This window comes from Oryctolagus cuniculus, chromosome 3 (assembly GCF_964237555.1).
Source record: "Oryctolagus cuniculus chromosome 3, mOryCun1.1, whole genome shotgun sequence".
NCBI lineage: Eukaryota > Metazoa > Chordata > Mammalia > Lagomorpha > Leporidae > Oryctolagus > Oryctolagus cuniculus.
In genome coordinates, this window is record NC_091434.1 from 137,580,504 (window position 1) to 137,607,400 (window position 26,897).

Here is a 26,897-nt window from a genome sequence, read left to right on the forward strand (position 1 = left end):
CCCAGGCAGGTGTCGGGAAGCCAATTGTTTGAGCCATCACTGTTGCACCCCAGAGTCCATACTAGCAGGATGCCGGAGTCAGGAGCTGGAGCTGGCTGCTAAATCCATGCACTCTGATATTGGACATGGGTATGTATCCAATGAGGCATTACAACCACCAGACCAAATACCCACCCCTATGTTGCCGTTAAGTATCGTCTTTCTAGAAAGCAATTCATTGAGGATTCTCTGAGCTGGATTATCATCTCATTTGTTCTGGAAATTTCAACATTTGACACAGTGATTCTTAACCCCAGCTCAGACTACAGTTACCTGCAGACCCGGCACCCAGGCACCGGGGTGATTCTGCTGTGTAGCAAGGGTATACGACTAAGGCAGCAAACTGCTGTCATTGGTAAACTCCTATCTAAACACAATGGAAAGGAATATGCATATCATCCTCCTTTATAAACAGCTCTAGGGTAGAACTGACTCATGTGTCTGCAGTGGAGTGGATAACTCCCATTGTGGAATACTCATAACACGGGAATAGCATATAGCAATGACAGTAACTGAGTTCCTGCTGTGCCAAGTGGCATGGATGAGCCTCGTAATACTGAGTGAAGGAAGCTAGACAGAAGAGAATGCACAGTTTCACATTATTGTTCTAAACCTCAGAGGCAAATCTAATCTATGGTGTTAAAAATTAGGACGCTCGTTAAATTTGGAGAGGGAGATAGGAGCAGTTATTGGGAATAATCACAAGAGACAGCTTCCATGATGCTGGCAATGTTATTATTAGTATCTTTTGAGTTTTGTGGAAGTTAGAACGAAAGGTTATACAAAATAAAACCTGTTTTTGCTTTATTACTTCAATATGTTCTAAAATCCATACACTGAGATAATTAAAGTGATTCACCTAAAATATGAAGTAGTATAATCTTTTTGAAGGAGATGTTTGGTTCAAAAATAATGAGATTTACAGTGGCATTTATCATTGTGAGTTTTAATTTTTATGAAATCTTTGAGACAGACCTACTTAAGATAATATTTTTGAAGATAATATACTAATCCCAGTAATTGAAGTCTAAGATGAATCTATTCATTTAATTCTGCTCTAAAGCAACTAGAATACTGCATAAGGCCATTTATAATCACTTCCAAATAATTGTAATTTTTTATATACTCATATTGCAATCTAGACCTTAATAGTGTTAGCACTAGACTACTTTAATCTCCCTTAATATCTTTAGCATCCCTAACAAATTTATGAGCTGAGATATCTTATTGAAAATGAAGCAATACTGGAGTGAATCATTTAATTCACTTCCAAATATTATTTTCAGAATATAATAGTAATACATGTTTATTGTAGAAAAGTTAGAAAATAATAAAAGAATTTAAAATGCTCATAATTCAGCCTCCCAGAGGTAAACACTTTAACATTGTGGTATCATTTCTGGAAAGGAAGAAGGATGCCCACATGTATGCACTTGAACAAAATTAGCTGTGTAGCTTTGAGTCCCACTTTTTCCATTCGGTATTGATATGAGCATCTTCCTAAAGCATGAAGTTCTGCAGAGGGATGAATTTTAAAGGTTACACAGCATGACACAATTTATTTAAACCTATTGCACTTCCATTTTCTTGAATCCATTAAATGCCAACAATGGATAGAGCCTTTGGTGGAGAAAGCAGGCTGAAGACTCATTGCAAGGGATGTGAGGAGTGGAGTCTGCATGGCTGAGCGTTGCTGCAGAACCCTTGTATGGCTGGCAGCATTTGCACCCTCCCTCTTCCTCTTACTCCTTCTCCCCCTTCCCCATCCCTCTCCCTCTCCCTCCTTCTTTCCCTCCTCTTCCTCGTCTCTGTCTCTGTTCTGGTCACACTGACTTCCTTGGTGTCTATCAGTGTCTAGGCCTTCCCCTGCCTTTGGCAATTGTCAGCTCTTTCTGCATGGATTACTTTTCTGTCCTGTCACCAATGTCCCTTTCACCCCCAGAGGTATTCATTCAGATGACACCGTTTTAGACCTTCTGCAGTCACCCTGTTTTGCTTTTTCACACACACACACACACACACACACACACACATCCCAATTCCTGTATCACCTCCAGAGATTTATTTACCTTTTTCCTCTCTAGAATTTATTATTATTGTTAATCTAAAAACAACAGAGAGAGTGGTCCCTAAAGGAATGCATTAATTTGGGAATATGTCGGGATTGTAGTCCGAGGTACGCATACTGTGATGGATACGAGGGAAGGATAAATACACATGGGTTGTTCTGAAACAGCAGTTCATTGGTTGTAGGGACTTATCCCAGGCATTGGTGTGTGTGTGTGTGTGTGTGTGCTGGCTGTTGCTGGGAGGAGCTTCATAGAAGCCACTCTGACTGCCAATTTGTAATTCAAGAAGGCTGCTTGCCAGGCTGTGGTTAGAACTGGCTGTTATCAGAGATATCCGCATAGAAGCATCCTTAACTGCTAGATTGTGCTTTTGGCAGAGACGTTTGCAACATTTTCTGTTACCAGGCAAATATGAGGGAACTTCAGGAAGTTTGTGAAAAATGGGATTAAATGTATGAACTTATTTTACTGCAAAAATTTTTTGGTGGAAAATTTTTTTGTCAGAATATGTGGCAAATGTGCACTGTGAAAAAAACTATGCATGAATTTCAATTTTTTTGCACTAAAATTAGCTCATACTTTTCATTTTCCCATGACATTCTTTGAAGTACTCTCATGTGAGTGAGGACGCCCCAACCTCCTGGCTTCATTTTTTAAGGACATAAGTGACTCTATTTTGATTCTGACGACATTCACATTATCAACCAAAAGCTCTGCTTCACTTATTTATTTTTCTTTTTAGTCTCCACAACTGGAATAGAAGCACCAAAAAAGGTAGGGATTTTTGCCTCTTTTGTTCAATGCTGTGTCTTCAGTCATTGGCCTGTCTGTGTAATTCTTACTGCTCAGAAAGTATTTGTTGGATAAATTAGTGAATCCACATCACTGTTGTCATCATCACCATTCCCATTTCTGCCAGAAATGTTGACTAGTCAAGCTATATGGAGATGTGTAACCTGGGCAGGGGGATCAGATACATGATACTGCTTAAAAAATTCCATGCTATAAAGTGGCCCAGGAATGTCTCATCAGAAGCAGATCAAACCATGAAGTCAAATAGATGGTCTCTGTTTATATCACCGAACATAATGGACAGTAAGAGGCTGGAAAGGCTACTTAAAGTGTATAATTAACCAGATTAAAATGATCCAAAGAGGATTTGTGAAGGAAAAGGAAGTTCAGGATTAAGAAACATCTTAATCTCTCTATGTCTTGCAAAATATAAAAATTAATTTACTAAGGCAACTGGCTTATCTTCCTTATCAGGAAGAACAGGACAACCTGACCTACTCCAGCCACAGCAGCTCTGCCAAACCTCAGCCCTGAATCGACCCAACAATACATGGTCTTTGTTCCTCCTGCTACTCCAAGGCCAGTAAATGCTGTAGAAGAAAACTGAGTTACCATTACAAATCTGCTATATATCCAGCCTCAAGCCAGCTCAGCTGTGCTTAGCAATCCTGGAATGTGCATGTTCTCAAGGAGTTTGATCTTAGGATCCCTTTACATGAATTACTGAGGACCCTAAAGAACTTTTGTTTAGGGCCAGAGCCGTGGCTCACTTGGTTAATCCTCCACCTGCAATGCCAGCATCCCATATGGGCACCGGCTTCTACTCCTGGTTGCTCCTCTTCCAGTCCAGCTCTCTGCTATGGCCCAGGAGGGCAGTGGAGGATGGCCCAAGTGCTTGGGTCCCTGTACCCACATGGGAGACCAGGAAGAAGCACCTGGCTCCTGGCTTCAGATCAGCACAGAGCCAGTCATAGCAGCCATTTGGGGAGTGAACCAACGGAAGGAAGACCTTTGTCTCTGTCTCTCTCTCTCTCTCTATCTCTACCTGTCAAATAAATAAAAAAAATGAGTAGCACTTTTCTTTTTTAAAAAAAGAGCTTTTGTATAAATACATCATATCTACTGATATTTATTGGAAATTTAATTTTTTTATTGTGGTAAAATTTAAATATTTAAATCAGGAACTGACAAACTGACATTATGGCTTAGCAGATTTAAGTCACCACCTTTGATGCCAGTATCCCATATGAGTGCTGTTTCAGTCCAGGCTTCTCCACTTCCGATTCAGTTCCCTGCAGGAATTCCCACATTTGCTTCTGCATTCAATCTGTTGAGCTACAAATGCCAGCTCTTCTCTAGAATACTCTACTCTCTACTCACAAGGGAAAGGAGTGAATAAACAATTGTTTTTTAATTTACCTTGCATTTTCTTCAATGTGTAAAATGCACAGAATCTCTCTTTCTAGAAGTCTCTGATAACTGCTTAGTTAGTGTCAGAGTCAATGACAAGCTGAAGGGTTGGGGAGGCTCCAAGGATGTTAAGGTAGATGTTAAAGAACAGATCTGTCATGTCAGGGTAAGAGAATCAGCGGAGAGGGATGATGATAGATGGTGAACAGTCCCTGTGATGCTGGGAGAGGAAAGAGAGACAAGGAGTGCCCTGCTCAGAATTCTGGATGCTCCTGGAGGCATTAAGGAGCCATGGAGGGTGACAGAGACCAGCTTGGGAAGAAGTATAAGATGACCCTTCTCTAGTGCAGGGAGAAGTGTCCTGAGGATGCAGCCCCTGATGTTGGTGGTAATGAAGCAAAGGAGAGTGGAGACTTCAGTCATCGATTAATTCACTTAATTCATCGAGCACCTACTATGTACCAGATAATTGATAGCTTCTATGTATCCATTGTTATTAAGTGAATGCCATTTGTTAAAAATAAATAGCCCTGGCTGTGGCTATGATGAGCAGAAAGTGTTTAGAGTAACTTCTGGAACTGGACGTCATCACAAGGTTTGACAGTCATGTAGCCACCAGGGTTTAGTCAGTGGTTACACTGATGGGCAGAAGACCAGAAGGTGAAAGGAAGCTGTGAGTGCTGCTTAAAATGGTTGATCCTGGATTCTAGGCCGAGGCTTAAAAATTATTGAGATACATTTTTCTTAGCATAAATGTAGCCGTTATTTAGTAGTATTTAGCACATTCATATGGTATGCCAGCATCATCTCTCTTGATTCATACTTTGTCACACTGAAACCATTAAACAGTCATTCCAGCTCTGCACACCATTGGTCTACTCTAGATCTCTGTAGATTTTCTTATTCTGAATGTTTCATATAAATATTTCATGCACTATACAGTCCTTGTGAATAGTATCTTTCTTGGCATACTGATTTCAAGGTGTACTCAAGTAACTCCAGGTTTACCACTTTAAGGAAGTGCCAAACTGCTTTCCAAAGAGACTGGACTCTGTTACACTTCATCCAACAGTGTCAGTGTTTCTAAGTTGTCCGATTTTTTTCCAACAGTTGTTATTTTCTATCTCTTTGATTATAGCCAACCTTGTGGTTTTGATTTGCATTTTCCTAGTGGCTAATTCTGTTACACAGTATTTCATTTGTTTACTTGACATATGTAAAGTTTCTTTGATGACATGCTGCTCAACTCTTGTCATTTCATTTTTTTTTATTTGACAGGTAGAGTTATAGACAGTCAGAGAGAGAGACAGACAGACAGAAAGGTCTTTCTTCTGTTGGTTCACTCCCGAAATGGCTGCTATGGCCGGCGCTGTACTGATCTGAAGCCAGGAGCCAGGTGCTTCCTCCTGGTCTCCCATGCAGGTACAGGGCCCAAGCACTTGGAATATCCTCCACTGCCTTCCCAGGCCACAGCAGAGAGCTGGACTGGAAGAGGAGCAACCGGGACTCGAAGCCGGTGCCCATATGGGATGCCGGCGTTGCAGGTGGAGGATTAACCAAGTGAGCCATGGTGCCAGCCCCGCCCATTTCATTTTTAAAACAACTTTCATGTATTTGTTTCATTTCATTAGAGAGAGAGAGAGAGAGAGAGAGAGAGATCTTTCATTTGCTGGTTCACTCCCCAAATACCTGAAACAGCCTGGGCTGAAGTCAAGAGCTCAGATCTCCATTCAGGTCTCCCACATGGATGGCAGGGACGCAGGTACCTGAGCCACCCTCTGCTGCTTCCCCAGGTGCACATTAGGAGCAATCTGGATCAGAAACGGTGGGGCCAGGCACTCCAGTATGGGTTACGGAGTTCCAAGTAGCATATTCACCACTGTGCCAAATGCTCATTTCATCTTGCCCATTTTTGCTGTAGAGTTTACAGAGCTCTTAATACATTCTGCATGCAGACCTTCGTCAGAAATGTGATCTACAAATATTTCCTTCAGGTTTATGGCTTGCCTTTTCAGCTTCTTAAGAGTGTCTTTGCTAGGGTAACACTCTTAAGTTTGTTGAATCCCACTGTAATGTTTTCGAAAAAAATTGTACAGATCATCTTTTTCCATGCCATGTCTAAGAACTCTTCATCTAACTAATTTCCTAAGATTTCTTCCTATTTTTTAAAGACCTTTAGAGTTTTAGATGTTAACATTTATGTTAGTGATCCATTTGAGTTAATTTTTATATCAGGTGTGAGTTTATGTCCAGGTTTATTTGTTTTGACCACAAATATCCAATTATTCCAATAACAGTTATTGAAAAGATGCTCCTTTTTCTCCCATTGAGTTGATTCTGCACCTTTGTCAAGAATTGGTTGGCTCTCCTGTATTGTAAGGTCTATTTCTGGATTCATTATTGTGTATACCTTTTTGTGTATCTTTTCTTCAGTGCCACATTGTCTTGACTATTGTTGTTCTGTAAAATGTCTTCAAATTGTGTACTGTGAGTTCTCCAACTGTTCTTTTTTGAAACTATTTTGGCTTATTCCAATTCCTTTGCTTTTCCATATTCACTTTAAAATCAGATTGTTGATATCTACACAAAACTGTTAATGAACTTTTTTTTAAAAGATTTATCTATTTATTTGAAAGGCAGAGTTACAGAGATGCAGAGGTGGGGTGGGTCTTCCATCTGCTGGTTCACTCCCCAGTTGGCTGAAATGGCCAGAGCTGCGCCAATCTGAAGCCAGGAACCAGGAGCCTCCTCTGGGACCCCCACATGGGTTCAGGGGCACAAGGACTTGGGCCATTCTCTCCTGCCTTCCGAGGCCATAGCAGAGAGCTGGATCAGAAGCGGAGCAGCCAGGACTTGAACCGGTGCCCATATGAGATGCTGGCACTGCAGTAGGCGGCTTTACCCACTACGCCACAGCTCCGGTCCCTGTTAATGAACTTTTAAGAAAAGATTTACTTATTTGAAATGCAGAGTTATATACACAGAGACAGAAAGACAGAGAGAGGGAAAAAGAGAGAGAGAGAGAGAGAGAGAGAGAGAGAGAGAGTCAGAGAGAGACACAGAGAGAGAGATATGTCTTCCATGCACTGTTTCACTCTCCAAATGGCCACAGATGCCGGGGCTGGGCCAGGCTGAAGCCAGGAGCCAAGAGCTTCTTCCAGGTCTCCCACATGGTTCTTGGGTTGCTTTTCCAGGCCATTAACATGGAGCTAGATTGGAAGTAGAGCAGCCAGGACTCGAACTGGCACCTATATGGGATGCAGGCACTGCAAATTGTAGCTTAACCAGCTATGCCACAGTGCTGGCCCCTATTCTGGAATTTTGATTGGAATTATATTGATTGTACAGGTAAATTTAGAGAGAATTAGTATCTTGACAACATTGACTCTTTAATCTATGAGCATGATATATCGCTCTACTTACTCAGGTCTTTCTTGATTTCTTTCATCAAGCTCTGTAGTTTTTAGAATGCAAAATCTATATGTGCTTTGTTAGATTTAAATCTAAGTTTTTCATTATTTGTTATTTTAAATGCTCCTGTTTTTAAAATTTTAATCTTCTAGCTGTTTATTGCCAATATTTAAAAATAAAATTCCTTTTCTTTATTAAGCTTATTTTAATAGTTCTGAGAACTTTATATATTCCTTAGATTTTCTGCTGTAGATATTTGTGTCATCTGGAAATAGTTTTATTTTTCATTTCTGTAGATTTTTGCTGTTCTGCTTTGTGTCCATACCCCACACATACTTTAGGAAAATATAGGGGTTTGTATAGGTACACACAGGTTTGAAGGGTTCCTTTCTTTGATTCTCCCCTTTTTTGAATTCCTCTCACAGTTTTCATATTCAAAGGCCTTTATTCCTCATCCTTTACCTAGAAAATTGGTACTTTTTTTTTACTCTGACTGGCTGTTGCATATCTGTGCTAAACTCAATAACCTTCAGGTTACAGTGGCAAGACAACAGCCCAAAAGTGGTTAGGGATTGACAAAGGGCATCTTTGCTTTGCTCATCTGGCTAGAAACATGCATTTTCTCTTGGAGTTTCAGGTTCCTATTCCACTCTGCAACTGAGACTGCTCATGTGGCAAGAAAAAAAAAGGAGGAAAAAAGAGAAAATGACAAGAAGAGACAAAGATCTCGGGATATTTCCACTGCCTTCTCTGGCTGACAGAAGCCTCCTTTCCAAGGCATATGACCAGGAATATGGGATTCCTGTTTCTGTCATCCATACCCACTGTGTTAGCTAGTTTATCACCACTATAGCTAAAAAAAAAAAAAAAAAAAACCAAGAAGAGCTACTTAGGAAGGAAGAAGATTTATTTTGGTGCACAATTTTTGGAGGTGTACAATTTAAGATTGGGTGAACTTACCAGTCTGTTGTCTGATGAGGGTGGTGGAAGGTAGAACCCCTACAGAGGAGGGATCTTCTGGTGAGTTAGGAAGCAGAGAGAAAGAATGGCTAGGCCCGGCCCAGGCCTGTATACCAAGTCCCCTTGTGAGAATTCTCTCCTGAAAGCATGCCTTTAGCGACCCAAGGTTCATAGCCGAGAGAGTTTGCCTTGAGTCTCAGATGAGACTTTGGATTTTTGACCAATGCTGGAGCTTTGGGACTTGACTTTAGGACTTTGAGGGATGGGATGAATGCATTTTGTATTGTGAGATGGACATAACCTAGATTCTATAACTGGATCAAGTTTTAGCATCTCAATCCTTAATCCATTGACAATGAATATTAATTAACCATTCACATAAGACTTTGATGAGCAAGCCCACAATTCATAGGACTTTTGGGGGACACCCACACTATTATCCAAATCATAACGTTCCATCCCTGACCCTTCAAACCCTTCATTTGGTTGGGTGGGTACCAACTCTGCTTTAATGAAATAATTTGTGTTGTATGTGCTCCTAGAAAAGTTACTTATCCTCTTTGAGTCTCACTCCTCATCTATAAAGTGGAGATCCTAATGAGGTTTATACAGATTGAATGCCAATATGAGCAAAAGCCTTAATGCAGTACTTGACAACACAGAACAAGTGCTCAATAATTGATAGCTACTTTTATCCATATCATAACAGCTAAGAGGGACTAAATGGTCTTCCTCAGGTCATATACCTGGAGGGTGATATACTTAAGACTGCTAGTTCTTACCAAGGCACTATTTCCTGGATGGATTTCTGTTTGTCATGTAAGCAGTGGTTTTGGTGTTTTTCTCTCTAAGAGACAGAGATGACAAATTCCTGAACTTTGTCATTCTGGTCTGCTGGGAGGGCCAGTAACAACCAGTGAAGCTCACTGACAGATGGAATTTGAAGAGGAGAGCTTAAATTCTTCTGTGCCACATGTCATGCCTGTGAAAAGTGAAAAGTGGGACTTCAAATGGCATTCATGATTTCCGTCAGCTCCTTTGCACGGAATCTGACTGTTCTCATTCCACTGCCTTCCCAAATTCTTTCCCTATTTTTTTCTTTTCAACCATATTTCCCATCTGTCAACTCATTCCCTCTAATTTCTCCCCATGTCTAGCAATTACCATTCCCCATATGGCCACATAAAATCTACCATCTAAGGAGAAAAAAAATCATAAAAACAAAACTAGAAAAATAAAACTCAACACTAAACCATAATTTAGAGTTAAACACTTCTACCTGCAGCCAAAAAATAATAAAAGGGACCAGATTTATGTTCCTGCTGGAAACTAAAAAATTTAGACAAAATATATATGATACAACTGTTCTCAATACATCAATGCATCAAATTTCAGTTGATGGAGGGACAATGGTCTCTGAGAGACAGGAAATGGAGCGATCCCTTCAGTTGTCTTAGCTTACTGACTGCACAGGTTTTCAGGTCATAATGAAGAGAGCAGATCCTCAGAGATTTCCTGAATTGTGGTAATGGAATCAGTAGCTCAGGGAGGCTGCTAGATTCACAGCGTGTGTTTGCAGGGAAACTCTCTGAAACCAGGGGATGAGACATCCAAAAGATTACAGGGGACAATAATTAGGGTCTATTCCCTAACTTTACAATTCATGTATCATTTGGTAGAACACTAAGGAGACTCTTGCTTCTATAGTGGGATGAACTAGCCTTCTACTAAATGCTGTTCCAGCCATGCCCCAAAACTTAAAAGCAAGACCTAAAAAGATCAGACTATTTTCAAGTAACTTTACTTTGTTCCTGAATGAAAATAAAAAAAATTCATAGGAATGGGAAAATATCTTCCACCCTACAAGATGAAATTGACAATTTTGCCCCCCAGTCTAATCAGGCATGCAGAGAAGTAGGAAAATAGAAATACAATATAATAAGTGGGGAAACCATTGAAACTGACCCTGAAATTATACAGACAATAGAATGAGTAGATATGAACAGTAAAGCAATAGTTATTATAGTTGCATTCCATATGTTCAAGAAGTTAGAGTGCTGCTGATTGAATGTGTTCAATAGAGACACACAAGTAACAGACTTTGGTGCGGCCATTAAGATGCTGCTTGGGATAGCCGGATCCCATAGTGGAGTATCTACTAGGTGCAAGTCTTAGTTTCTCCAGACTCCCAATTCCAGCTTCTTGCTAATGAGCATCCAGGGAAACAGCAAGTGATGGCTCAAGTAGTTGTGTTGGCTGCCCACCTGAGAGATCCAGATTGAGTTCCTGGCTCCTGGCTTTGGCATGACCTAGCCCTGGCTGTTGTGGCCATTCTCCATCTCCACCCCCCCACTGCCTTTCAACAACAAAAATTGTAAAGATAAAAACTAGAATAACTGAAGTGAAAGATACAAAGACTTCTGAATGGGATTAACAAGAGATTAGACACTTCAAAAGAAAAGATTAGTAAAGTTGAAGACATAGCAATGAAAAACTTGTAAATAGACGTACACAGAGAAGACTTCAGATAGCCTAATGTACATGAAATCGATCCCCCCAAAGGAGATGAAGTAGGCAGGAAAAATAATTGAATACATAACAAACATGAATTTTTTAAAGTTGATGAAAAAAATTCATAGATCAAATCTCAATGAACTCTAACCACAGGAAAGCATGAAGAAGAGTACACCAAGACATACAATAATCATAAATTTAGGTATAAAGAGGAATTATTAAGTTAGAAGAAAAGATGCAAATGAAGGTGGATTTCTCATCAGAACCAATGCAATCTGAAATATAGTAGAAGAATGTTTTTAAAGAAAAAAATCCCTGTGACTGAATTAGACAAAGATTTCTTAGTAACAGCAGCAGAAGCAAGATTTATTAAAAGAAAAATTAAACTTCATGAAAATAAGATGTTTTGCCTTTTGAAAGACTTATGAATATAAGATACCAAGGCACAGACTGGAAGAATATGTTTGCAAATGACATATGTGACTCAGGATTTGGATCCAGAATATATAAAGAACTCCCAAGACTCAATGTTGTGAAGATTGTCCAGTAAAAAATGGGCAACATATTGTAACAGACACATTAGCAAAGAAAATGCATGCATGGGTGCCAAATAAGTGCAGGAGAAGTTGTTGAACATTGTAAGACATTAGGAGAAATGTGAATAACAACTACGAGATAACACTATACACCTGTCAGAATGCCTAAATTAAAAGGCATATTGTTGATGGAATGTAAAAATGGAATGCTCAATTTGGAAAAGCTGTTTGGCAGTTTTTAAAAAACTTCAAGTATTTGGGGCCAGTGTTGTGGTGCAGAGGGCTGTCCATGTTGCCAGTATCCCATGAGTGTAGCCTGTATTCCTACTGCTCTACTTCTGATCTAGTTCCCTGCTAAAGTGCATGAGAAAGCAGCGGAAGATAGTCCAAGTAATTGGGCCTCTAACACCCATGTGGGAGAGCCAGATAGAGTTCCAGGCTCCCAGCTTTAGCCTGGCTTGGCCCCAGCTGTTCATTGCAGTTGTTTGGGGGAGTGAACCAGTGGATGGAAGATCCCTCTCTCTCTGTAACACTGCTTTTACAACAACTAGTTACCCAAATAAATAAAACTTTTTTAAAAAATGAAAATGTGAAGCATTCTCCTGGCACATGACCTAATCTACTTCCAGGTATTTTAACCCAAGAGATTAGAACATACTTCCATACAGAGAATTTCACAGCAGTGTTTATTTCTGGGAGAGAAGGAGTGAAGGAAAACTGAATTCCTTACTAGGGACTTTTGTCCCTCACAGAGACAGCTTACCATCTAAGGAAGCCCTGTGTGTATGTGTGTGTTGGGGAGGGTGTGGTGTAGCAAATATGAAACTCTGGCAGTTGTTGAAAGAGCAGGATTGTCTCAATAACAACATTCTCTGAATTGTGCCTTAAGCACTGGCATGGTAATCAAAGCCAGTTGTGAAGTACCTATTGTAAATAGCTCAGAAGCCGACCATTTTTCTACACGTCAACAGCTATTTATAATATTTAATCATGTCTGTACTTTGCATGTGAACACCCCCTTGGTAGTCATATCCCCTTCCCCCCACCATATATTTCAGTGGGTTTGCAAATTTAACCTTTCCATGAGTGAGGAATTGGAGGTGGCAAAAAAGGCATCTCCTGATAGCATTTTTTATTTTATTGGGTAGTTTTGAAACTTGATTCTTGTTTTTTATTTTATTGGTTAGTTATGAACCTACCCTGTGAAAGGGTTCAGACTTTTCTCAGTTTGTCTCTACATCGAATTGAAAGCCCATTGTCTATATTCAATTCAGCTGGACAGTGGTTATTTTCTAGACATTGTATGATATGTATTTGAAGAAAAATTGCATTTCAAAGGTCATTTGTAATGGATACAAAAGGTTTATTCTAAAAACCTGTCCACTAGGATTCCATGTGTTTTGAATTCCATGAAACCACTTAGTGAATCAGGATCAGCATGGTTTAAAATGAAATAGAACCAATTCCACAATGCATCTACAAATCAAAGCATCAACTTATATACCTTAACTATATCTGATTCCCATTTGTTAATCATACCTCCATAATGCTGGAGAAAATCTTTGAAAAATAAAAATCATACAGAAATTTTCAGAGTACATCACACTTAGGGCAACTAATGTTTCATGAAAATTTGGTCTCATATATTTGTATTTTATATGTGTTCTTAGGCTGGGTTCGGTGAAATAAATGTGTTCTTATAGTGAGGTGGGTCAGAATGTTTGAAAAACATTGTTCAATGCTTCTTCCTGAACTACCTGACTCCTTGCTAGCTGGCACTATAGGCAGGACTTAGGTTCAGCAAATCAGTGCGACTTGCATGAGATTTGAGAGTGTGATGGTTAATTTTATGTGCTCAAATACTCATCAAACATTATTCTGGGTGTTCCTATGAAAGTGTTTTTGGATGTGATTAACATTTTATGTATTTTAAAGGTTTATTTATTTGAAAAACAGAGAGAAGGGCACACATATACACACACACAGTGAGTAGGAGAGAGAGAGATTTCTTATCCATCCATTAGTTCACTCACCAAATGCCCACAAAAGCCAGGAGCCAGGAACCCTATCCAGGTCTCTCACAAGGGTGGCAGAGGCCCCAAGCACCTGGGCCATCTTCCACTGCTTTGCCAGGAGAGTTAGCAAGAAGCTGGATCAGAAGCAGAGCAATCAGTACAGAAGCAAGCACTGATACGGGATGCTTGAGATGCAAGTGACAGCTTTACTTGCTGTGCCACAATGCTGGCCCTGAGATTAACATTTTAATTGGTAGACAGTAAAGCCATTGCCCTCCCTCATGTGAGTGGAGCTCATTCCATCAAGTGTAGGCCTCAACATGGAACAAAATGACTCCTGCGACTCCTGTGGACAGGGATATGGATTGCCCCTGCCTTTTTTTTTTTTTTTTTTTTTTTTTTTTTTTTTTTTTTGACAGGCAGAGTGGACAGTGAGAGAGAGAGACAGAGAGAAAGGTCTTCCTTTGCCGTTGGTTCACCCTCCAATGGCCGCCGCGGCTGGTGCGCTGCCGCCAGCGCACCACACTGATCCTATGGCAGGAGCCAGGTACTTATCCTGGTCTCCCAGGGGGTGCAGGGCCCAAGCACTTGGGCCATCCTCTACTGCACTCCCTGGCCACAGCAGAGAGCTGGCCTGGAAGAGGGGCAACTGGGACAGAATCCGGTGCCCCGACCGGGACTAGAACCCGGTGTGCCGGCACCGCAAGGCAGAGGATTAGCCTAGTGAGCCATGGCGCCGGCGCCCCTGCTTTTGCACTTGACTTGAAACATCAGCTCTCTGAGGGCTCCAGCTTGCTGGAGCCTCCATAATCATAGGAGCCAATCCCTTAAACAATGAATCTCTTTCCATAAAGATATGCATCCATATTGGTTCTGTTTTTCTGGGGATACTCTACTAACACAGATGAAACATAACAACAGTCATGCTATTTTTTGCTGGCCAAACACAATGTGGTAGGCAGATTTCTAAACTTAGCCCCCAAGGTTCCACACTCTTAATTCTAGAACATGTGACCACAAAGAGATAGAACTCGTCTTATGGCACAGTTGACCTTAAAATACAGCAATGATCTGGGTGGCCCTAATTTCATCACATGGGCCCATTTAAAAGTAGGGAGCTTCTCTGGATGGAGACAGTGAAGGAAGTCAGAGAGATTAGCGCTGGGGAGGGAGTAGGTTCTCCATGAGGAATCTTGCTGCTACCTGTGATGTGTGGGCGAGCCTGTGAGTGATCCCCAGCCAGGAAATGAAGACCTCAGGGACTGAATTCAACCAAACCTGAATGTGCTTTGAAGTACATTTCCCTGGGAGCTTTCAATAAAAACCCAACCTGCCGACACCTTGACTTCTGCCTAGGAGGCTCTAAGGAGAGAACAACCTAGATTTGTGAAGAGTGTTGTTAATAGGTGGATGTTGTTTTAAGCCACTAAATTTGTGGTAAATTGTTACATAGCCATAGAAAACCAGTGTACATAGTCATGGAGGTGTGTGTGTGTGTGTGTGCTGTGTTTGGCAGAGATTCTAGCAACCCGTCATGGATATCAAGAGATGGAGAGTACAATGCCTGTGAAAACCAGAGCTCATGTTAGTGTTGTGTCTTGGTGGTTTAAGCCACAGCCTGCAACACTGACATCCCAAATGAACACTTGTTTGAGTCCCGGCTGTTCCACTTCCAATCCAGTCCCATGCTAATGTGCCTGGGAAAGCATTCAGAGGATGGCCCAGGTCCTTGGGTCCTTACACTCACATAGGAAACCCCAGTAGAATTCTAGGCTCCTGGCTTCAGCCTGGCTCAGCCCCAGCTGTTGGTGTTGGGGCCGTTTTGTGAGTGAATCAGCAGATGGATGGTCTCTCTTTCTGTCTCTCTCTATCTCTGCCTTTTAATAAGTAAATCTTAAAAGAAAAAAACAAGATCTCAAGGTTTAGGACTCAAATTTAGAGTCATCTCAGAAAGTAGAATCAAAATATCAGAACAAAGAGCAAAGATTTAAGACCATAGAACCTCAATAGTTTGAGAGCTTGCTCTGGTAGGGAAAAGTTCCTTTGGAGTTAGGGGAGAGACTGGACAGTATTCTGTAGGCTCCCCCTTAACACCACTGGGTCATTACCTCCCTACTCTCAGGCAAAAACCCCTTCTACTCTCCCTTGAAATGCCTGCCTGCATCCTCCTCACTCTGTCTACCCAGCTCCTGAGCAACAACACCCCATCATTCTGTTAACTCTCTGGAGCCCTGTTCACACTTTTCCTCTATTGTAAGCGACTTCAGAATCCTAGCGCACTGGGTCCAACAAGGCAACTTCACAGTTTTCTAACTTCTCTGATCCCCCAACTTTAAGCCCTGGTTCCCTTTAGTAACCTGTTTCTATGGCTGCATTCTAGGCTCTGTCATGACTTGGAAGAAGAGATTTGACTCTGGAATCTCAGACTTCCAGCCTAGTCTCTCCAAAGAGCAGCAACAGTCCAGGTGTCTCAGAACTTAACTGCATTGCTTTGCCTACCTATACTCCCCAGTTCATACAGGTTTAGTCCCTAAAGTCTTATGTTAGTGGTAATAAGAGGGTAGAAGCTTGCTCTAGTTATGGTGTTTAGAGGTGGGGCCTTTCGGAAGTGATTAGATTGGATTTGGTTGTTAAGGTGGAGCCCTGTGATTGAATCCTGACAGCTTTATAGGGAGACACACAGACATTCACAATCCCCATCTCTTGCCTTGTGATGTCTGTGCTACATTGGGATTCTGCCAGTAGGAACACTGTCATCAGAGAGCAAGCCACAAGGGCCTGCCTGACCTCGCACTGTGAACCTTCAAAACTGTGGATCAAAATAAACCTCTTGGGGGCCAGCTCTGTGATGTAGCAGGTAAAGCTGCCACCTGCAGTGCTGGCATCCCATAAGGACCCTTGTTCAAGACTTGGCTGCTCCACTTCTGATCCAGCTCTCTGCTCTTGGCCTGGGAAAGCAAAGGGAGATAGCCTGAGTGCTTGGACCCCTGCATTCACATGGGAGACCTGAAGAAGCTCCTGGCTCCTGGCTTTGGATTGGCCCAGCTCCAGCTGCTGGTGGCCATTTGGGGAGTGAACCGGCAGATCAAAGATCTCTCTCTCTATCTCTCTCTCTCTCTCTGCCTCTGCATCTCTTAAATAGTTCTGGACATCTATTTCCACTCACCACAGCAGCTATTCCAAACCTTCGTCACTTCCTTTAACGTACTTCTCTCATCTTTTTTTTTTTTTTAGAAGATGACTCTTAGTGCAAAGAAAGAACTTATACTATAGAAAACTTCAAATTCTCACCCAAGTCCTAACCTTCAACCCCCTCCAGCACCCCTACCCAAAGAGAAAGAATTGTATTTTTCCCATTCAACACACTCATTCCACCACCACTGAGTGTGAACTACATCCCAGTAGACCATGCTATATGTTGGGAATATTAGAAACGCACAAGATGTGAACTCCATCTACAAGGAGCTTAAAATCATGTAGGGAGAGGTCAACCTATAACTGAATTGTAATTCAGTGTGTACTATTGTGTAATGATAGGAACATGCCCAGAGCATTACAAGATCCATGGGAGGGAAAAATCACCTGCTTCAATCTTCATGGGAAGGGGTAGGTATTGTCATCAGGGAATTTCTGGATGGAGTGTTGCTTGAGCTTCCCCTTAAGGAAGGAGACAGAAGGGTCAAGAATTGGGAGAGAGGGTAGAGAGATGGAGAACAGGAAGACGGTTTAAGCAAAAACATGAAATTGAGTCCATCCGGCCAGTAACTTCAAACTGAACACATTTTCCCCAGGGTTTTTTCTCCTTTATTCTTTATCCTACTCTATGGCACCCCTGCCTGTTTAGTGATCAGTAATGTGAGAGGTTTCTTGGATTCCTCTTGTTCCTTCACCCCCATCAGTCAACAGTGATTCGTTTTTTTGTTTTTGTGGTGTTAACATTTTGTACGTGCCTCTCTCTCTTTGCTAGGGTCAGTACAATGGTCTCATAATTAGCCTCGCCTGCATACCGCCTCTAGTGGGATCTTTCTCACATGCACAATGGATTACATCAAGCCAGTCCAAAACAAGGTGTCCCAGCAGGACAGGAGAGACCTTTGCCATACAGCCTCTGTGCTCACCTCTGCAGACTCACTCCCTGGTGATGCACCACACCTCTCAACTCTGGCGGAAGAAACTATTGGTAAGTTCCCTGGTGTGCTCTGTTGTTCCATAGGAACAATATTCTGCCATAAGTATCAGAATATTTCAATGCAAAATCTTCACATGGGTCCAGTTTAATGCCTAAAGCAATAATCAGACATTCAGCTGTTGTTTCTTTTACTTTCAGCAATAATGGCTGTAATAGGTACTCTTAATGCATTCCTCCACTTTTCCCTTTGGATTCTCTCCAGGATGGTGATGATGGTAATGACTGTTTACAGATTGACTCTCTCCAGTTTGATCATCCATCAAGAGTCTTAAGTTACCTTAGCTGTCCTGTTTCTAGTTACATTCTATTTTATTTTAAATAAACTTGTATTTTCATTACATTTTCCCATAAACTTCAGACAAATTTTAAATTTTATTTGAGACGCAGAGAGACAGAGACAGCCTGCCAGCCAGCCAGCCAGAGCTCCCATCCAATAGCTCAGTCCCCAAATGCCCATAACAGCTAGTGCTGGGCCAGGCTGGATCTGGGAGCTGGGAAGTCAGTCCCACGTGGATGGCAGGAACTCAGTCTTGAGTTGGAACTGCATTGGCAGGAAGCTGGAATCAAGAGTTGGAGCTGGGCACCAAGCCCAAGCACTGCAGTATGGAATGTGGGTGTCTTACCCAGCTGAACGCCTACCCCCAATCCTCTGTTGACAATTTCTAATGCTTTTCTGTTTCATTTGTCTGCCTAGGGTACCCCTGTTTACTTTTGGTTACCACCACCATTTCCATCTCTCAGGAAGTCCTTCCAGTCACCCATCAATTCCCCTGACTCTATCTGTATTCACTGCCAGTGACACCTCTTACATTTTTATTGCCTCCATAGGACATGATCTCTCTGGGGATAAGAGATCATTCATTTTCCTAATTTCCAGCTCTTTCTCTAGTACTAGACCAGAGCAAGTGCTTTATAAATGGAGGTTGAATCAGTAAATGCAGGTTGAATGTACAAAGGAATGGGATACATTGATGAAAGTCTCAATCTAGAACCCTGGTGCTTTTGAATTCAACCCACAGAAAAATCAGAGCTTTTGAGTCAACCAGAGAATTCTTTTGTTCAATCCTAGGAGAAGTCACTGTATTCCAAAACCCTATAAGCTGAGCATAAGATCCTTTTGCAGATACCTGAAAATAGCATGATTTACTAAGAGGCTAGACCTTAGTGTTAAAGTAACTGTTTGGGAAGCTGTTAGACTGAGATGGCTCCAGTGCCCTTGAGTTCCTCCATAAGCAAACTGAAACCCACCTCAGTGGAAACAGAGTCTAGAGAAGGAAACACAAGCTTGGCAAACCACAAGCAGCCCACAGAACACTCACTAAGAAACTAGAGAGACTTGGGATGATCCAGATAAGACTACTGCTCCACTTCAATCAATCAAGTGCCTTCTTTGCCTTGCTTCCCCCTCCATCCTATAAAGGCCCCCCATGTCTCTCCTTTAGCAGGGCCCTGAACTACTGCAGGCTGCCCACACACATCAGGAGAGCCACAGCAAACACCGCAGGGTCCCTAGGGGTGAGGTGTTGCCCTTCGGTAGATGGCACAGTGTGACCATAGGCATACAGTGTGACCTTGAACCTTGAATGGGAGGAGAGGGCATCTGAAGTTGGAGGGTGTGGAAGAGAAGTGAGACTCCCAATTGGAGTGGCAAAAACTAAAAGGAACACTAATATCTTTTTAGTATGCTTCCCTATAAGAATCCAAAAGAAAATGGTATTTTCCCCTAATTGGTTTTTTATGGTAACATATGCACAGTAACAGTTCATACTTTATAAAAAGGTACTTAATGATAGTAAACCTCTGTCCTGCTCTGGCCCTCCATTTTTCTTCCCGAGAGGTAACCACTTTTATAAGTCTCTAATCTTTCTCCCCTAACCTCTAAGTATCAAAATAGAAATTGTAACTTTTATTGTTTTTAAGGATCTATTTTATTTATTTGAAAATATAGAGTGATACAGAGGGGGAAAGACAGACAGAAAGGGACAGGGAGAGTGAGAGTGAGAGAGAGAGCTTTCAGCCATTGGTTCATTCCCCAAAAGACTAAGCCAGGCCAAAGCCAGGAGCTCTGAGCTCCATTGAGGTATCCCACGTGGGTGGTAGGGCCCAAATACTTGTGTAATCCTCTACTGTTTTCCCAGGTCCATTAGTAGGGAGATGGATTGGAAGCAGAGCAGCTGGGACTTGAACTGGCACTCTGATATGGGATGTCAGCATCACAAGCTGCAGCTGGCTCTGAAAATTATCTATATATTTCTAACATACACAGACACACACACAAATCTGGCTAAATCTAATATATATATTTAAAACATATTTATTTATTGCTTATTTGAAAGGCAGAATTATGGGGGGGGGAGAGAGAGAGAAAGAGAGAGAGAGAGAGAGAGAGAGAATCTTCCATCTGTTGGTTCACTCCCCAAATGGCCACAATAACCAGGGCTGGATATGGCCAAAACCAGAAGCTGAGAGCTCCATCTGGGTGGCAAGGCCTAAGCACTTTGGTCATCATCTTCTGCTTTCTCAGGTGCCTTAGCAGGGAGGTGGATCAGAAGTAGAACAGCTAGGACTCTAACTGGTATGCCAGCAGCAGTTTAACCAGCTATGCCATAGCACTGGTCCCTAATATCTATCTTTTTCCATATTTTTAAACATAATTGGTCGCATCCTATCATCAAGAGCTCTCTATATTTAGCTCAGAGACATTATTATTACTTTATTATGGTGAGAACATACAACAGGAAATCTACCCTCTTAAATTTTTAAGTATATAGTACAATGAGATGTGTTTAAATTCCTACTTGGCATTCCTACTATAACTGCATGATGGTTATTTAATCAAGTCCTCTGTTGATGGATATGTATCTTTTTAGTCTATTGCTATTTCTAGTAGTGCTGTGATGGAAATTCCTGTACATACATGTGTCAGCCAGTGATCAGCAAAAGCAAGTGGCACATCTGAAGCTTAACTGAAGAATTTAATAATGGAGGGACTGTTTGCACAGCTGCTAACCAAACTAATGGAACTAACAATGCACAGTTAAGCACTCAGGAACTGGCAACAAGGGAGAAGCTTGTACGACTACTAGGCATGAAGGGACAAGGGAAAGGAGCAGTGTAACTAGAAGCCAGGAAGACCATTGCCATGGTAGACAGGCCACAATCCACCTCAGGAGCTATGGCTGGCTGTTGGCTGGGCAGTACAGCTGCTACCCAAACTGCAGCCATCAGAGTAGGAGCAGGAGGAACAAATAGCTTCCCCTGTCTCCTCTTGCTCTCTGGTTCTCTCCAGCTGTTGAAGACAAGAGGAGGCCCACGTGATGCAATCCATGAAGGTCAGTAAGTAAGAAGAACAGATTTAAAACCACATTTGGAAGGGAAAATGAAGGACACCCAGTGTTAAATAAAAATCACAGAAGGCCATTGTTGTGGACCAAGCTTCTGCAGAGACCAGGGTGAGAGCCAAAGTTGTAGTCACTCATGCTAAAGTTCCGTGTTGCAAGCTGAAACAAAGCTGTTTATCTGAACTTCCAAGAAATCAGGATCAGGGAAGAAACAGCCAAGCTGTGCAAACAGGCCGGTGTTAGCTGGCCTGTGATGAGGTTTCCTCTGCCTCAATCCCTACAAGGAAAAGTAATCTGAAGTAAACGGATGTTACCCAGTCAGATATCTTCTTATTGTTCTGTCCCTCTGCTCCTGACTTCCAAGGAAAGTAACTCTGAAATGACCAATGTGCTTTTGTTTTTGGTTTCTGCCTTTTTCAAGCCCTTCTCGATCTATAAAACCAACTTCTTTTGCTTGGGTCATCAGAACCCTCATGTTATTTTTTGGAATAAAGTGTGGCTTGATTCTAGAGTGGAAAATTAAGCCAATTAAGATCTTTAAATTGTTGTAATTTTGACCTTTGGTACTAGTGTACTATGTTTTTGCACAAGTGTATCTTAATTGGTTAGAAATTTTTCTAGAGATATAAAGAAAGTTTTTCTAGAAGTGTCAGGATGAAATAAAGAACCCGCTGAGTGTCCCCTCTGTGCCTATTCTCATCTTGTATGCTAATAAAATGCTTAGCTGTGCATATAGCTGCCTACAATGAAAACTACATTTCCCAGACCCCCTTGCAGCCAGAGCAATGTAACAGGAAGTGTCCTGTAAGAGCCTTCTCCATTTGACAGCTGATGTATGCCTTTTGTCCCTTATTTTTCATTCCTTCCTCTAACCCACAGGCTACCTAAGGCCACGCTATCTGGATGGTGAGTAGGAAGGAGTCAGGTTCCTGAGGCCTTTTAGAATAAGAGCAGGCATACTATACACCTCCATATTTCATTTAGTTGGGAGAAAAATGAACTTTTACTTGTTTAAGCCATCATTATTTCCTTTTCTGTGTCATGTAGCTGAACCTAATCTTAATGAATATAACAGGTGTAAATATTTTGAATTTTTCTATCATCAAATTTGTTTTATTTATTTTTAATTTAAAATACTTAGCAGATAAAATTACATATATTCAAGGTATAAAACATGATGATTTAATATGCCTATATGTTGTGTACTGATTACTACAGTCAAATTAACTGACCTATCCATCACCACCTGTGGTTACTGTGTATGTGTGTTATTGTGATGTTTTAAACTGAAATTTTCAGACTGTCTGGGTTTGAATCCCAGCTTCTCCTTTTTCTACTTTTTAAAAAGGCTTATTTTATTTATTTGAAAGGCAGAGTTACAGAGAGAAGTTGGGGAGGGGGAGAGAAAGAGAGAGAGAGCTTCCGTCCAAATGGCTGCAACAGCCAGGGCGGGGCCAGGTGGATGCCAGGATCCAGGAGCTTCATCCAGTCTCCCATATGGTATGGGGGCACAAAGACTTGGGCCATCCTCCACTGCTTTCCCAGGCACACTAGCAGGGAGCTGGATCAGAAGTGGAGCATCTGGGACTCGAACCATTGCCAGTATGGGATTTTGGCATTGCAGATGGTAGCTTAACCCACTATACCACAATGCTGGCCCTGTCTTTTTCTAAACATGAGCCTTAAACAAGTTTCTGAATCATTGTGCCTTAGTGTTTTTCATGATGATAATAATAGGAACTACTTCATTGATTATTAGGAAGAGAAAATGAATTCAAATATCTGAAAAACAAAAACCAATGCCCATCCAACACAGCAAAACAACCACTCAATAAATGTGATCTCTTATAATTACTATTGTCAATTTTAATTTTCCTTCAAAAAATTAGTCAATCAGTCTCAAAGTGTCTCTCTTCTTTTTCTTCTTCGGTATGGTGTATTAATGGAGATTTTTGTCCAATAGATGAGTAATAATATTTCATTTTTATTTAAATTGCTTTCTAAAATTATGAGGTTGAGTATCTTTTCATATTTTAAAAATAATATTTCTCTTCTGTTGATTTTCCTGTTTGTGTCCTCTGTTGAATTCTTGTTTTGGTTTGTTTTATTTTGTCTAGTTTTTTTAAAACTTCTTCAATGTGTTACAGAAAGCAGCCCTTTTTTCTGTCATTGAAGCTTGTGTGAAAATTGCTCAAGTTCTCATTTGCCTCTTCATTTGTCCCATACATAAATTTTAAATTTCTATGTAGTGGAAATGATCCTCCTTTTCCATCATAACATCTGATCTTAATGTCCCTTCCTTACAAAGACCTTTCTCACTCTGGATTACACAGATAAGTTGCTTGTGATCCATACAACAGAAACATTTTAAAACAGGGTTCCCAGGGGCCATCAGGCGTGCAGATGTTGGGGGAATGTGTCTGCGTCCTGGGAGACAGATGGGCTGTTTATAGTATCATTTGATAGTCCCATGGTAGGGCTCTTTCAGGTCTAGCGTGAGCACTTCCCACATCAGAGCCCCTGGTTCTCAGTTCCACAGAATTCGACCCAGTCTCTTCCTCTGCCAACCGGACCCCTCTTACCCTCTGTACGTAGGTTAGGTCACAGAGCCACGGCATTGCAGCCCCACGTCTGTCAGGACCGATCTGTGGACACGTGTGGGCAGGCACTGCCTGTGTGCCACGGCCATGGTAGTGTTGGCCACGGGGTGCCATCACCGACCTTTTTCCTGTGGATTGCCAGTTGTTTCAACAGGTAGTTTGTCATAATGGATTGAAAAAAAAAAAAAAAACTCTCAGCTGGGATTTCTGCTTTGCCAGGGGACCAGCAGCCAAGTTTATTTCACCTTTTTGTGCTTTATTTTCTCATTTGTAAAGTAGGGAATTACATGGAATGGGGGGATTAAGTGAATGGCATGTAAAATGCTAAAAATTGCCTGGCAATAAGTGCTCAGTAAATATTATTTATTTATTTTTACACAGAACAAGAAATTTTATTATCGCCAATGCTGATGTATGACAGATCACAAGTTGAATTAGAGGAGGAGACTGAGGGAAACGTCAGGTACTTGGGATTTCTGGGCAGGTTAAAACCTTTCAAGTTCAACAGTACAATTGTTTATGCACCCCTTTTCAGAAATAGGACTGTCTTTTCACCTGGTACATTTTTTTAAAACAAGATTTATTTATTTACTTATTTGAAAGGCCAAGAGACACGGAAAGTGAGAGAGAGAGACCCAGCATCTGTTGGTTCACTTCCCAAACGGCTGCAACACCTGGGGCTGGACCAGGCCAAAGCTAGAAACCAGGAACTCCATCTTGGTTTCCCCTCTGGGTGGCAGGGAACCAAGCACTTGAGCCATCATCTGCTGCTTTTGCAGGCATATCAGCAGAGAGCTGGGTCAGAATCGGAGCAGCCAGGACTTGGAACCACTGCTCTGACATAGGGTGTCAGGGTTGCAAAAGGCATATTAGTGCACTGTGCCACAATTTTCTGGCTCCTTCACTGGGCAATTTTCTCTAAACACTATTACAAAATGAAGTTCAACTAGTGTTTGATCTGTCAAGTTAAGCCAAAAACAGAATGAGTAAAACAAAATTTCTCAGTACATAAGGATGTGAGAAACTTTGTTTCTTTGGATTTTCACATACAACTTAAGCTTTTTAAAGGCTAGCTTTTGACTTTTAAAAATGATCATTACAATAGATTTCTTTTTAAATTATTGATCCAATAGCTTTATAAATGATCCAGATGAATGTACAAACCATAATTTCAGATGCTCTTGGAAACACATCTGAAGTTGTAGCCTATGGAATAATTATTTCTTGAGTTGGTTCACCCTTTCAGACAATGAAGAATACTCAATTTATCTTACACTGAAAATTCAGTCCTTGATAACCTTGGTTTAAATAGATCATGGTGGGGGGATTTTCAGTTTTCTCACCAGGCTTTGGGTTTAATTAAAGATACCTTAAGGGGGCCGGTGCCGTGGCTCACTTGGTTAATCCTCTGCCTGCGGCACTGGCACCCCATATGGGCACCGGTTCTAGTCCCGGTTGTTCCTCTTCCAGTCCAGCTCTCTTAAGTGGCCCGGGAAAGCATTGGAGGATGGCCCAAGTGCTTGGGCCCCTGCACCTGCATGGACAAGGAGGAGGCTCCTGGCTCCTGGCTTCGGATATGCGCAGCGCCGGCCGTGGCAACCATTTGGGGAGTGAATGAACAGAAGGAAGACCTTTCTCTCTGTCTCTCTCACTGTCTGTAACTCTACCTGTCAAATAAAAAAAAAGATATCTTAAGAACACTTTGTTTTCATTCCATCATTCCTATCAGTGGACTGTCAACGCTGGCCGTTTGTCTGCGTCATGAATTACCCTTGCAAAATCATCTTTACAGTGAAGTGTAAACAAATGTGAAAGACACCATCTCCAATGCAAGGAAAATCCTCTGGATCCACAGCAAAGGCAAAGCCAAGGTATTTCAGGGCCTCCTTGAAAACAGACAGCAACAGTCCCCGGCCTTTTTCTTTTATGATCTTCATACCTGTGCAGTCATTGTCCCGTTGTTTTCCATTCTGAAACAACCACCTCTCTCTTTTTTTCCCCAAGAACAATGTTTTCATGGGCACAGAACCATTTGGAGTGAACCCTAAAGAAAGTGGAATGTTGGGTCTGGCTTCTGGTAGTTTCCTTCTCTTTCATCAGCAGCCAGCTTTGATAAAAGCCAACTGGTCAACCGCGGTTTTCTCATTGTGTGTCTGAAACCTGCCATCCAAGGCTGCTTTGCTGGTACTGGATGGTCTCGGACACAGCTCATTGACTCCTTCGGGAGCCGCAGATAATCTGTAGTCGTAGCTATCCTCCAGTCATGCAATTCTTTGCCTTCGTCCCTGCTCCAAAGCCTGGGTAGCAAGCTGGCAGGGTTGCCACCCTTAGCAAGGCCATGTCTCCCCTCTGGCTCCGCCTTCACCTCCATTGGCCCTTGCTCCTGGAGCTGTGGCAGGGCCAGGTTGCGGGAGGGACTCAGAGGTGGCTCTTTCCAACCTTGTAAAAGGTGCTCAGCTGCTTTTTAAAAAAAATTTTTATTAATGTAAAGATATCAGATTTCATATATTTCTTTTTTAAAAAGATTTATTTATTTTACTTGAAAGAGTTACACAGAGAGAGAGAGAGGCAGAGAGAGAGAGAGAGAGAGAGGTCTTCCATCCACTGGTTCACTCTCCAGATGGCCGCAAAGGCTGGAGCTGCGCCAATCCGAAGCCAGGAGCCAGGAGCTTCTTCTTGGTCTCCCACGTGGGTGTAGGGGCCCAAGGACTTGAGCCATCTTCTGCTGCATTTCCAGGCCATAGCAGAGAGCTGGTTTGGAAGTGGAGCAGCCGGGACTCGAATCGGCGCCCATATGGGATGCTGGCACTGCAGGTGGTGGTTTTATCTGCTACGCCACGACGTAGCCCCAGATTTCATAATTTCATAATACAGTTCTAAGAAATTCACTGTCCTTCCTCCCTACCTCCCTCCAAAAGCCCCTCCCTCCGTTTTTTTCCTTTAATTTTTACAACATTGTTTATTTAATTTTTAAATTTTTAATTCGTTTTTAACAGATTCAATGTGCTTTATAGATACTAC

At 41.7% G+C, this 26,897-nt stretch overlaps 1 long non-coding RNA gene across 2 annotated transcripts in view; it reads left to right on the forward strand.

Moving 5' to 3' along the window:
- Positions 1-26,897, forward strand: part of LOC138849197 (uncharacterized) — a 52,641-nt gene that overhangs the window by 11,699 nt on the left and 14,045 nt on the right. The window contains exons 3-4 of one of the 2 annotated variants that reach the window (XR_011387637.1): positions 17,714-17,926; positions 24,258-26,205. This is a non-coding gene — a long non-coding RNA (uncharacterized lncRNA). Of the gene's footprint in view, positions 1-17,713; positions 17,927-24,257; positions 26,206-26,897 lie in introns of those variants that run through there. The other variant, XR_011387636.1, reaches the window with a different exon arrangement.